This window comes from Castor canadensis, chromosome 7 (assembly GCF_047511655.1).
Source record: "Castor canadensis chromosome 7, mCasCan1.hap1v2, whole genome shotgun sequence".
In the NCBI taxonomy this organism is placed as follows: Eukaryota; Metazoa; Chordata; class Mammalia; order Rodentia; family Castoridae; genus Castor; species Castor canadensis.
Genome location: NC_133392.1, coordinates 48818593 through 48832447, shown reverse-complemented (window position 1 = coordinate 48832447; position 13855 = coordinate 48818593). Strand labels below are relative to the sequence as shown.

The 13855-nt window shown below is 32.5% G+C and overlaps 1 non-coding gene across 1 annotated transcript; it reads right to left on the bottom strand.

Moving 5' to 3' along the window:
* Positions 1-13404: 13404 nt before the first annotated feature.
* On the bottom strand, positions 13405-13508 carry LOC141425386 (small nucleolar RNA U13). Its single transcript, XR_012450437.1, has one exon. It is a non-coding gene; the product is annotated as a small nucleolar RNA U13 (small nucleolar RNA).
* Positions 13509-13855: the final 347 nt, after the last annotated feature.

Below are 13855 nucleotides of genomic sequence, written 5' to 3'. Positions count from 1 at the left end.
TTCCATATGAATGTGTACAAACTTAATAACTCAAAGTAAAATAAGGAATTATATGATATTTTTCTGTACTAGCAATGACTATAGATTTAAATAGATTTCCAACTCATATTTTCCTTTATGGGTGCATACTAGATCTTTTTGTACTACATTGTAATTGATTATTTCATTATCTATTTTCTGGCAATAGTTTATTGCCATGGCTTGATATCTGGAGGTTAAAGAAATAATAAATTTTCATCTTATGTCATGGTACATTAATCTAAGATAATCTTCATTTAACAAAGTTTAAGGGACACAAGTGTTACAAAAATTAATTTGTTGCTATTAATTTTTTCTTCTAGCTAATAAACTAGGTAAATGTGAATTTACTTACATCACTCCTAACTAATGGTGATCATTGGCTCACACATATGCCAGACAGTGATTCATAAGATTGTCACTTATCATGACTTTTTATGTCCACTTTGACTCCATTTGTTCACCAGACACCAAAATAATTCCATCACTGCAAGTATAAAATGCATGAGGAAAAAAAGAAAAGCATACACACATTTTTCTAATGTGTTATGGAAGCACGTCAGTAACAGATTTGTATTTCCAACCTTACCTAAAAGTGTGCGTTCACAATTTTATGGAGCTAATGAAGATAACAGAACCAGGCATTGAAATTAAATCTCTGGAAACTCAAGAGCAGAGGGTCTATATTCGTATGTAACTACTTAATGGTGTAAACCAGCACAAATGTATTATTTTATAGTTTGGAAGCAAGAAGTCTGACATGGGTCTCACTTGGTGAAAAATCAGGTGTCAGCACGGGCATATTCATAGTGGATGTTCTTGCACTTTCCATCTTCTACATGCTGCCCACTATTCTTGGTAGCTTTCTTCTTCAAAAGCAATAGTCACTACTTGAGTCTTTCTCTTATCTCAATACTCAGACTCTGACTTTCCATCTGATACATTTATTGATCCTGTGATCACATTTACCCACCAAGATACTCCAGCATAATCTCCCTATTATAAAGTCAGATGATTAGCAACCTCAATTTTGCCTTCTAGATTAATTCTTCCTTGTCATAGTCACAGGTCCTGGAAAATTAAGACGTGGACATATTTCAGTAGTGATTATTCTGCCTGACAAAGAGTCAGAAAACACATTTTATTATGGATACATACTTTGTTATCATCATTTAAAGAAATAATTCTAGATCATCATTGTTTAATGTTTTACATAAGATCTATAATATACACATAGATATAAGGAGATTTCTTTTCAACCTTTTTCCACCTAAGCTTGGCTTAATTTTTAATATTAGTGAAATACATAGTATTTGAAAGCTACTGTTCCTCATGAATATCATATCTTTCTATAATTGATTTTCTAAACTATTGTTTATTTTTTCGGACAACAAGCAATGCCTGTGCATTTCATTACTGATGATATGCAATTTTGTCAGTAATTTAAGGAGGGGATCAGGCTTCTTTATTGCATATTTACCATTTTGCTATTTATAATTAATAAGCAATTTAGGGAGGATGTTTTATATCTGTAGAAGTGTACATTTATTCGTCAAATGTTAATCTTCTTGGTTTAGCACTATTGATGATAACTGTTTATCAATAATTAGTATGATAGCAAAATACTACTTTGTAGGTACATTTTTCTACATTTATTAGTTGGCATTCTATAATAAGCAAGATAAGTTTCTTATTTGTTTTAGCTAATTGTTGGCTTTTATCACTACAGACACATAATCAGTTTTATTCAATGATTTACCATCACTGTTTGGATTTTTGACTCTTAGTTTTATCACACTTCATGGTAGGATGTTTTCCTGCATACTCCTTCTTGTTTTTCATATATACAACTCCTGATTCCAATTTTTCCCATAATAATTACACATAAGTCCAATTTTGAAATATAATTCAGAGAAATTAGTTTTATATTTGCTAGCCTATACCAATTAAAAAAGTATATAGAGTTAAAAAAAACTATGTGCTTTCTATCTTTAAGCTGAGGGTTTATATTCAAAGAAGTATTTTCAAAACAGATTTTTTAAAAATAAAAGCAATAATGGGCAATCAAGTGCAACTTTACTACATTATATATTATTAGAATAGTTGAAGGAAAAACCTGTAACAAATATTATGAAGCGAGTAAAATCAAGACTTTCAGGAAAGAAGGCTTTCATGTTCCTGGCAAGCATGCTAAGGGAGTCGAGAGACACATTGGAAGCAAGAACCAACTTTTGTCTTACTGCTGATTAATCTGTCCAAAGTTCAATGATTCTAATGAATGGTGTTTGTGCAAAATTTAAGGTATGGCTCCATATGATCTGCGACCCTCTTGTTTGTTTCTAGAGAAAAATAATTTTTCCTGTGTTATGCACTTTGACATCAGTAGAAGCTGAAAGCAATCTTTTACCTCACTTTTTACAACAGGACAGCTGTAACTACAAGTAAATGAACTCTGTGCTTCATTTTGAGCCCTCTAATGCACTTGTAGACACTGCTTTCACTTAAACTCTGATTTTCATCCAAACAGCAAGTGCTGTGCTATAGAAAGAATTCCATAGTATCTGAGGGACCAATCTGTTTGCTCTGTGCTTGACAAACTTCAGAGAGAAATTCTCAAGTAGAAAACGGGTCTCTGCCATGCAGTATTTCCTACTCCAACCTCTGTATCTTGAGGTTTTCATGGTTGATTACATAAATGGCATGCTGAGTTTAAGCTAATGTGTTTTCCATCCCAAATGGTACAGCTTCTTTTTTTTTCCCTCTTGTATTAAGCACTGAGCAGGTGGTGTTTTCTAATCATTTATGTTCTCTCTGCCATCATGAACAAGAGGGATCATAGCTGTGCCCAGCAGTTCTTGTAGTTAAATGCTGATGAGTAGAAGATGGAGAATCTGCTTTGACCTTAGAAGCATCCAATTTGAAAACCATGTTATTAGAATTGTATGAGGTGGGTTTAGGCCTTGTACTTTGTCATCAGAATTGATTCAGCCTCATCTAGCAGCTACTTGTCTTGGCTCTGGTTACTGTCAAGAGATGACAAATCATAGCAAGTGACAAGATATTTTCTCTAGTTAAAAGAACATAGACATTAGAAATAATTTCCAAATACTTTTTTACATTCTTTAGAACAGCAAGAACAGTACAAATAATGAAAAGCATACTTCTACACCCACAGTGCCAGCTTCCAGTGTCTCCATTTTTGGTTAGACATATAGATAATTGGCTTTCTTATATAATCATAGCAACTAAAACTGTCTTTTCTACTCCCTCTTTCCACTTGAAGGACAAATTAAAAAATAAATAGATATCACAGTTAAGAAAAACATATATCTTGTAAGCCTTCTAAAATATTAATTCTGGAGAATAAAAGTTAACACTAGTTTGAGTTTTGGCTCCTATTTGTAGATTGATATCTATGTATGAAGAAAGATATGGATGAAAGACATTGTAAATAAAATGAAACTTAGGAAATAAATGTATAGACCTATGTAAAGACTATTGCCTTTATGATTTTGCTTATTTTCTCTCACTTATACCCTACCAAATTAAATGTTCATTTTGAATATTTCTTGTTCTCTCAATAGAAACTGAAGGGGATGCTATTATAAGTGAGACAGTCTAGGTGAATGCCTGGTCCTAGGAGGCTGAAGGCAGCTTATTTAGAAGAGTCCATTTATGACCAGAGTAGAGGCAAAGATAAAAACTATAGAAGTAGTTTTGAAATTAAGAATGGATAAATACAAGAATGGGGGGATGATCAGGAAAATGATCAGCCTATGATATAAGAGAGGCTAGGTAAAGAACTATAGGAAGCTGGAGATCTGTGGCACAGCATATAGAAAAAGTAACAATGCAAAGGAAGTAGAGTGGTTGAGGAGCAGTGGAATTTTGTGTTAGTCAGATTTGATGGGTTTGTTCTTTCGTAATTCATTCATTCTCTAAAAAATATATTTTAGAGATATGTTTTCCCAGATGTTATGGTGGAGACTTATGTACATATCATACATTTCAATTTAAATGTTTTTTATTCAGAGAATATTGTTATACTTTGGATCTTCAATGTCCCCCAAAGGTTCATGTGTTAAAAACTTGGTTGCTAGCCTGTGGCACTATTGAGTTTAGTGGTACCTTGGAGAAGGTGGAGTCTACCACAAGGAAACTGGGTCATTGAGGGCATGTGCTTGAAGAAGACATTGCGGTCCTGATCATTCTAGTCTCTGTCATGCTTTCCAGCCACTACAGGGTGAGTGGCTTTGCTTCACCATATACTCCCTGCTGTGAGGGTCTACCCTGTGAATGGCCCAAAGGATCCAAACAGTGATAGACTGAAATCTATGAAACCATTTCCTCCAATTAAGATGTTTTTCCAGGTATTTAATCACAGCAACAGAAAGCTGACCAACACAATTATCTTAATCTTGCAGATAACACAGAATAGAAGGTCAAGAATGAATATATCTCTCATCTGTTATGTAAACCTTGGATAGTTTAAAACTTTCAAATATGAGGCTCTAAAACCTTGTTTTTAAGAACTTGCTCTCAATATTGGGCAACTTAAAAGTTGGTTAATAATAGACACATCAGGAATTAAATATTTTTATCTTTAAAAACAGGCTAATACAATATCTTCATAGACTTTAAGGGAAGAATGATTTCCTGCCAGGCCTTGGTGACTCACACCTCTAATCCTTGCTTTTCAGGAGGCAGAAATCAGGAGGATCAGTTAGAAGCCAGCCCCAGCAAATAGTTCACAAGACCCTATCTCAAAAAAACCTATCATTAAAAAAGTGTTGGCAGAGTGGCTCAAAGTATAGACCCTGAGTTCAAGTCCCAGTACTGGGACAAATAAAAAAGAATGATTTCCTAGAAGCTAATATAACAGTGGCTGGCCTATAGTACTTTGCTAATGCAAATTAGGTATTATCAATACATTATTATTATGAATATTGAAAATTGAAAAGACAGGAAATTTGTATATTATGAAAAAGGTAGTCAGAAGTCATTCAAAAACTCTTTATATTTTAACCTGATGCTATTGCTAGTATTTTTTAGTTAAAAATAATACATTGAGGATGGATCTCTATATTGCACTTTTTGCATGTTATATACTGGTATCATCTTATTGCTGATAAGTATATTAGCAATGAAAATTTAAAAAAATGAAATACAAATAATTGCGAGCAAGGACTTACAGGTAAAATAAATATGGGAGTGTTCTTTTATACAGCAAATTTGGTTCCTTCCTAGATTTGGATTCAGGCTAGTCTTCCAGATTCTCTAAGCACTATATGGCTAAAGGGGAGTGGTAAGAGTAGAGACACAAGAGGAAAATATTTAGTAAGCGCTGTCTATCTAATGTTGACTTGGGAAATATAGAGACTCTATGAAGAGATCTGAGAATTTTCCTACAAAAACAGCTCATCACTGAGAAATACTAACTCATCTTCCTTTCTGAATTGCACTGTTTCAACCATAGCTTAACTATTACTATAGCATATACTTGTAATTATCTCCTCCCTTCAAAACTATTAGTTCTTTGAAGGATACGTCATTTTCTTTTGTTTTCTTGGTATGAGGCATACATTAGGAAAATTGTTGGTGGTCAAAAATATGTGCAATTGAATATAACATATTTATGTGAACACAGAGACACAGTCACTACACTGTCATGAGTTTTGAGGAATGTCAAACCTTCCAAAACCTTTGAACATATTATGCTCAATTATTTCAATTATTTTAAATGTCTACATTTATTGGAGTAGGTGAATAAATAAAATACTTCTTACATAGCTGTAATTTCAAGTTCATTAAATTCATAAGGTAATGAATAATGATAAAGTTGATAAGCTTATCCCAGGATGGATAGTACAAGTTACAATTAACCTATTTTCTAGACTGAACTGATAGATAAAAATAGACACAATTTTCTATTTGGGAGTGCAGGCACTTTGCCCTTCATCATTCTTTTGAACACTTTTTATGCAACAATGACCTTGTTAGGATTAAGTATATGATTAGGTACAGAACTTTGTTACCAACAGGAAGGAGATATTAGGAGATTAGCAATCAACTGAAAAGCAGTTCAGACTTTACCAAAGGGCATAACATATTTTTCCAACAACCTAAAAGACTTATAAGAATCAATGTAAGCATTTAACTAAGTTGTTATATTTATTTTAATTTCTGCCAAGATATCTGCTAATTTGTTAAGAATAAATTAGTGGTTAATAGAGAAAACAGACTCAGAAATGATGAAAAAGAAAGTTCATCTTATAAAATTCTGAGATGAACAGTATTCCAAAAGTCACTAGAGTGCTGGAACAAATGAACCCTTTGTGTTTTCTACACTTACTTGTAAAATCACTTTTTGAAGTTCAGTGATTTGTTTAAATTATTAGTAGAAGAAAGCATTTAGAGTTGTTAATGAATGTGGCATTTGCAAAATGCAATTGTGATATCAGTAAAATTGTATACATTGTAGAAATCACTATATATATATAATATATATATATATATATCATGCTGAGTCATTTTATAAGACAAATCAATTAATTCCCATCATATATTTCTATGAATTTAGAATATGTAAGAGATGCCTAAGAGGATAGAGTAATGTGAGATAAATATATCTGTTCTTTCAATGATATAAAAACTTAGCTAAGGGAGAAATAGCTATAAATCTACACAGTCCAAATTTTGAGAGGACATAGGTCAGATAGAATTAGGAAAGATATATTTGAAAAGGAGATGGATTTAAAAGACAAATAATAGCAGAGTTTAGTTTGGAGGAGAGAGGAAGAAATTGCAATAGAGTGAAAGGTATTTGTAAAGAGAAGAAAGCAAAATGAGCATTTTGTTTGGATGTCAACATGTTTCACCAGATTTCATGATCTACTTGAAGGGTCCAAATAAAGATAACTAGGGAGTGTAGCTTTGAAGAGGGTTGCACTGAACTTTACATTAAGGTTTTAGATAAATGGTTCAAATAATGGTGGAACTTTTCTGAATAATAATTGTAGCAGTTAAACTTTTATTAGATACATGTTATATTAACTTCTTGCTTTTATTCTTTCATTTAATCCTCACAAAGATCATATGAGATGGGGGGTATCATTGTCTTTGTTACATATAAGAAGAAAAAGATGCAACAGGAACTGAATCACTCACCCACTGTAGTTATATAATGAAGACTTCAAATCATGCAGTCTGGCTCCAGGACTCATAAGGAGTTAACTATTTTTCTGTAAAAAAGTCTATTTGAATTTAAAAGGACAATGTCATAACAATAAAATGAATGAACTTAAGGCTAAAAGCAAGGCATTTTCAATGAATATAAACTCTGGCAGAAAGAAATGTCATCTTCTTTACCCTTAATATTCTCAAATAACTATTGGTAAGTTGCTTTGCCTTTTGGCATAATGATAGAATTTTCATTCATACTCAGAGCTAGTGGATTAAAAATAGACCTTGGTTTAGTTCAAGTAAATATATATATGTATATATATATATATATATATATATATATATATATATATATATATACAATCCAAATATATACAGTATATGAGTCACCTAGAAGTTTTCTTGGAATATTGGTTATCTTCCCATATTCAGACATATACAATGTAACTACACAGTGAAGTAATATTTCTACAAAATATAATCTAAGAAGAATGAAAAGAAAGAATGAGATTAAGAGTTTCAAATGGGAAGAATATTCTGCAAAGAGAATTTTTTGGTTTTTTATGCCCTTAAATATGAGCTGTTAAGCAAGTAGAAGCTGCCTTTCATCTATATGTTAGAAAATAAAATTGTAATTTTCATCATTTCCCATCTTATTAGACGTTTTCACCAAAGCAGTAAATGTATTATTTATACCAGTATGTATGAGACATTAATGGGATAGAATCTCATTTCTGTTTAGATCTTGATTTATTAATTTGGTCTTATTTAGTTTTCAAATACTGAACTATACTTGTTCTAGTCTCTTTTTATAATGTACTGTTTTGAAAAAATTTTTCTTTTCCTGTGTTTTTATTACTTTAGTCCAAGACTTCAAGTAATACAATTTTATTAAATATTTTCTTTAGTGTCTGCATTTTCATATTTTTGATATTTCTGGATATCAAAATCTGCATTAGTTTTCCAGTGCAGCTGTAACAAATTTTCATAAACTTTGTAGGTGAAAACAATCCAAATTTATTGCCCTATAGTTTTTGTATGTCAAAAGTTTGGATTCACTTGGATCTTCTGCTTAGAGTCCAAAAACACTGAAATCAAAGTCTACCAGGACTATAATCTTTACTAGAGACTCTAGGTAACAATCGACTTCAAACTCAATTAGGAAGTTAGTCAAATTTAGTTCCTTGTGAGTATAGGACAAAGATCTTCATTTTCTTTTAGTTAGAGGATGGATTTGCTCCTAAAGGCTGTCTGCATTCTTTCTTAAACTATCCATGTGGCTTCCTCCAGAATGAGGGATTGAAACAATCTCATGCTTCAATGGTACTAGCACAAAAACAGACACGAAGACCTCTAATTTCAGCTTCTACCTCATCTTTCTGAGTAAAGGGAGAGATGGGCAAATACAGTTAGAAATTCTTAGTACACTATAATTATTGGACAAAGCTCAATAAGGTTACAGAAGAATTAATATCAACTGTATTAATCTAACTGCGATTTATAGAACACAACACTCAAAATTGGCAGCATGCATTCATTAAAATATATAGAGAGAATGTTCAACAAGATAGACAAGTGTTGATAGAATTTTTTTGTTTTCTTGAAACAGAGCTAAAGAAGTGTTTAGAAAGGATGGAATATCATTATATGGTTAATTAGCAATGCATAATATTTCAAATTAATAATACAATTTTCCATCTAATAAAGCTATTTGGGTTTTAAACATTAATCTAGAAGTGACCAGAAGGATGGATGTAGTAATAAAGATAAGATAATTGAAACAAACAGAAAATATAGAAAGTTAGCAAAGGAAAAATTGTTTTCCATTGGCAATTTAGTAACTGATGGAGTAAAGCATGATTTACCAATATTGGGAGTAAAAGATATTATCTCAGATTTAATAGTATCTATACCAGATAGTTTTGATAGTACAGTTTGTCAATTTTATACTAATAAATAATACCAATGTTACAATGTAAACATGAGGAACCCATTCACCTAATTTTAAAAGTCTGATATTTTGACTTCTATTTAAACCACTGGAGAACCTAATTCCTGCAATAAGGCACCATTAATACATTAATAAGTGGGACGAAGTAAAAAGCAAGAATCAATAGACATGACTATTCATGGAAAATCCTAATGAAGCTAAAAATTAAAATAAGAGCTAAGTGAATTTAACATCACTGAAGAGTATCTGGTCAATATGCAAAAACAATTAATATTCTATCTAGTAGCAATAAATAACTAAACAAACTTGACCGTTCTATGTGAAATAACAAAATGAGAGCTGGATATTGTGGTTCATACCTGTAATTCAGTTATTCAGGAGGCAGAGATCAGAAGAATGGCAGTTTGAGGTCAATCTGCGGAAAAACTAGTGAGACTTTTCAACAAAAAATCATGCATGGTGGTGCCCGTCTGTAATACTAACTATTCAGGAGACACTGGTAGGAAGACTGCAGGCCACCCAGGCCCTGAGCAAAACAATGTGAGACCCTATTTGAAAAATAACCCAAAATAAAAAAGAGTAGGGTGGAGTAGAGTGCTTGCTGAACAAGTCCAAGGCCCTGAGTTCAAACTCCCATAGTTAAAAGAAAAAAAAGGAAGGAAGGAAGGAAGGAAGGAGAACAAAATAACATGAAGCTAATATTCTCCAAAAAAATGGAAATACACTGTGAAATTCAAATGAGACCTAGAACATCAGATGTCACAGGCACAATAAAGATCTTTCTTGTATAACTTTTATCCTAAGTAGTATGTAGGTACTGATTTTGGTGACACAAATTACAATAGAGAAAGTACGATGACCTAAGAAGTTTGCATGTGAGCAGATCAGGCCTTCTAACATTGCATTTGCTTAAGCTCAGTTAATGGTAAGCTTAAGTTTGCAGTCAAGGGGCAAAGAGTACTTTAGGCATAGGCGGTTGGGAAAAGGATGAGTATTTTTAAACAACAGTATAATCTACATAGCTGTATTTAGTTTAACATGGTCTTTCCCAAAAGAATTTTCCTCTTGTATATTTAAGGAGTGCTATCTATAACTTTATATCTTCTCCCTGTGTTAATAGAGAAGCTACTGTATCTTGTCTCACTTAACCATCATGTCCATGTGTTCATCATAATTTCCACTGCACAGATGAAGAAACAGATTGTCCATATACTCAGTTGGCAAATGGTGCTTGAGTGAAGAACTACTAACTATTATTCTGTGTCAAGCAGTCTTCCCATGATCTCATTCTACTGCTCCATAAAGGCAAATTCATCTTTATTTCTATATAATCTTTATATATAATCTCAAATTTCAGTTTTCACAGCTGTTTTAGCTTTCTCTCTCTCTCTCTCTCTGAAAGGCAGTATGGAAGATTTACAATGTATTCATTCAAACAAATTCAGAACAGTTTATATTTATTTATAAATGTGCTACATATTATAAAATCACATTCTGAATATATCTATTTATATATTCACATATATATAGGTATATATATATATGAATGAGAGAAACAGAGAGATAAAGAGAGAAATTTTGCATAAGAAAATAAGCTGGGTAAAAACATAAAGCAAATGGATTCACAGGAATGCAACTTTAGATTGAACATTTGCCATAAGGTTCCTCTCTGAGGATTTGACATTTGCGTTCCAACCTGAATGGCTTCAGGGAGCAGCTCTATCAAACATCTGGGGGAGATCTTCCCACTGAGAGAAAAAAGCAAGTGAAAGGCCCTGAGATGAAAAACAGCTTCCTGTGGTTGAGCAGAGGTTCTCAAAGTGGGTCCTTAAGCTAGCAGTGTCACCATAATTTTGGACTCTGTTAGGCAATCTTTGGGCTCCTACCAAAACATTCTAAATCACACAGTGGAATTGGATTCTAGCAATCTGTGATCTAGGTGACTCTGATATTATCCAAAGTTTGTGAAATAATACTAATTTTGTTTAAAAATAATAGGAAACCAATGGGCTGGGCATGCTAGTTGAGTGGGAACATTTTGAGAAATGAAACCTGGGCTAAATAACGTAAGACTTTATAAGAATTTTGGATGGACTTTGGATTTTACAAATTACAGTATATTTTCCAATAATACTAATGGCATTTCTTTACAAAACATAAACATATTCATAAATGATTGCACATAAATCATTTCTACATATATTTGGTGTAGAAAATGAGACATAGCTATTGCTACTTATGTATTTAGTATATAAGTTACAGTTGTAAAATTAATGATAAATTGTGATGATAAAAATTCTATATGAAAGAGTGTGTGTTAAGGGAAATATTAAGGGCTCTGTTCCCTCACCTTAGTGTTAAAGGAATTAACATGTAATGTGAAAACTTATGTTATGGATTAAAAGCAAACTGATCATGGATAAATGCTTGTTGCATGAGTGTTCAGCCTAAGGAAGTAGATTACATTTACTGATCTAGCAAGAGATTTATATAGTTTGATAAGCATACTAAAAAGGTTTAATGAGCACATAAACCCTGGGAATCTTAGCTTACAAACAGCAACTTTCATTGGAATTTAAATAAAATATCCAGTACCAAAACAACCACATCCCTTATAGTCTGCAATGGCTGGCTGCCTTCAGAAGGAAATGATACTTTTCTTATTTTCTAAACTAGCGACAGTACCCAACAATTTTACAATGCAAATTCATTTCTAAAGTATATAAACAATGAGGATCTCCAGGGAAGAAGACAATTTCAATGACAGTAAAATGAATTTTGTTTTTCCTATCTTGGCAGAACAAACCACAAGAGTTTACTAGAGGGTAACACCAAAGCTCTTCATACACATCTCGAGTTCCAGGTTCTCATCTCCTATGTTTTTGCAAGCATGTAGATGTCCAATTTTGTCTATGGAAGTCATTTGTTAACTACATGTTAAGCAATACAAATTGCTTCTTTCCAAGTGGTTTTATCTGAATAGCCTGAGGATATCTTTTCTGCCATTAGCTCATTTATACTAACAAAATCCAGATACACACCTATACTGGCTCATTCAAAATTTACTTTTTAGCATAAATCTGCTATGGAGATACTTAATAGAAAATATATTTAATATGAATAGTTATTATTTTGGAATATCCATAGTCCCATCTCTCCAGTAACAAGGCAACATTAATTTAAGTGCTATAGCTGGTCTATTGAATTTCCTTTCACTAATGATCAAAAGTGAAAAGAAAATCCATCTTCTAAGGAATTCATGGTATTAAAAAGTAGTTTTCATCAATAGACTAGTAATAGATGTCACTTTCATGTTTACACAGGAAGACATTTCATCAGTTTTGTTTTAACATCATTTTTAGGAAATGATCATTTTGCATTTTGTTTTCCAAATCTATGCATTGTTTTTATTGTTACAACAACTTTATTGTGCAAATCATCCCTTAAATGAGGTATTTAGATAAAAGAAAGAGGGGAATGGAAATCGAGCAAAGAAGACATCAGAATAACTGCAGTGTTAACTGCAGTGAAAATAGAACATTAAAAAAAAAAACAAAAGATGCTAAATAAGGGAAGAAGTTCTTATAAGAGAAAAAAAGAAAGTCTAAATAGAAATGAGAATTAATCATTCTAAGTAATAAAAAAATCCATAGACAACAACAGTATTTCAAGGAGTGGTTCACCTCTTGTGAAAATTTCAAATTCCAGCCCATGCTCTGGGATGCATTCCCTCATAGGCTTGTAGTGTGGAGGAGATACAATTTAATTATTCCTTCCCTGTAACTCTTTCCTTACCTTGAGGATTTAGTCCCCCTATGAGAGCACAAACATGAACCTTATCTGAGCCTTGGAATTTATTTGTGGAAAAGATTTTAAATTACAAATTTCATTTCTTTAGCAACTATTGGGCTACTCTGCTTATGTAATCTTTCTTGAGTGAGCATGGGTCATTTGAGGCTTTCAAGAAATGAAATGATAAGGAGAAAAATTTTAACTATCATATGATTATTGTACTGGCAGTACATTGTGACATTTACAAAAGTTCTTACAATATATCATAGTTGGATTCACCCCCTCCATCATGCTCCTTTATCCTCTCTCTCCTCCTTCCATTTTCATAATAAGTACATGAAATTTCCACTACATTCCCCCTCCTGCACCCTTTCCTTGTATCCTCCTCCCTCCAACTGGTACCAGCCCCCTGACAGGTCCTGTTTTACCTTCTTGTCCTCCATTTTTTTTTTTTTTTTTTACGTTAGAAGGGTAATGTGCCCACATCGTAACAAGATTTGAGGGCTGCACATGTCATGCACAGGCGTGAACACCCAATCATCACGCTCATGAACCAAAAAGGGATCTCCATTTTTTAATAAAAAGAAAAATTTTAAAGCAGTCATGAGACATGTTTATGTGTGTGTGTGTGTGTGTGTATGTGTAACATATGTAGAAGCCGAAAAAAACAGTAAGATTTTTCCTTAGAAGCAATGTAAGTGAGAGGACAACAAAGATATGATTTAACAGATACTAAGAGGAAAATAAGGAAATATTGCCAACAGAAAATGAGTACATTTCTTGAAAATTGAAAATTACCCATTCTTTCCCAAGAAAGATTATGTAAGCTGAATAGTCTTATAGCTATTTAAAGAAATTCAACTTTTAATTAAAAAAGTCTTTCCACAAATAAATTCCAAGGCCCAAATGACT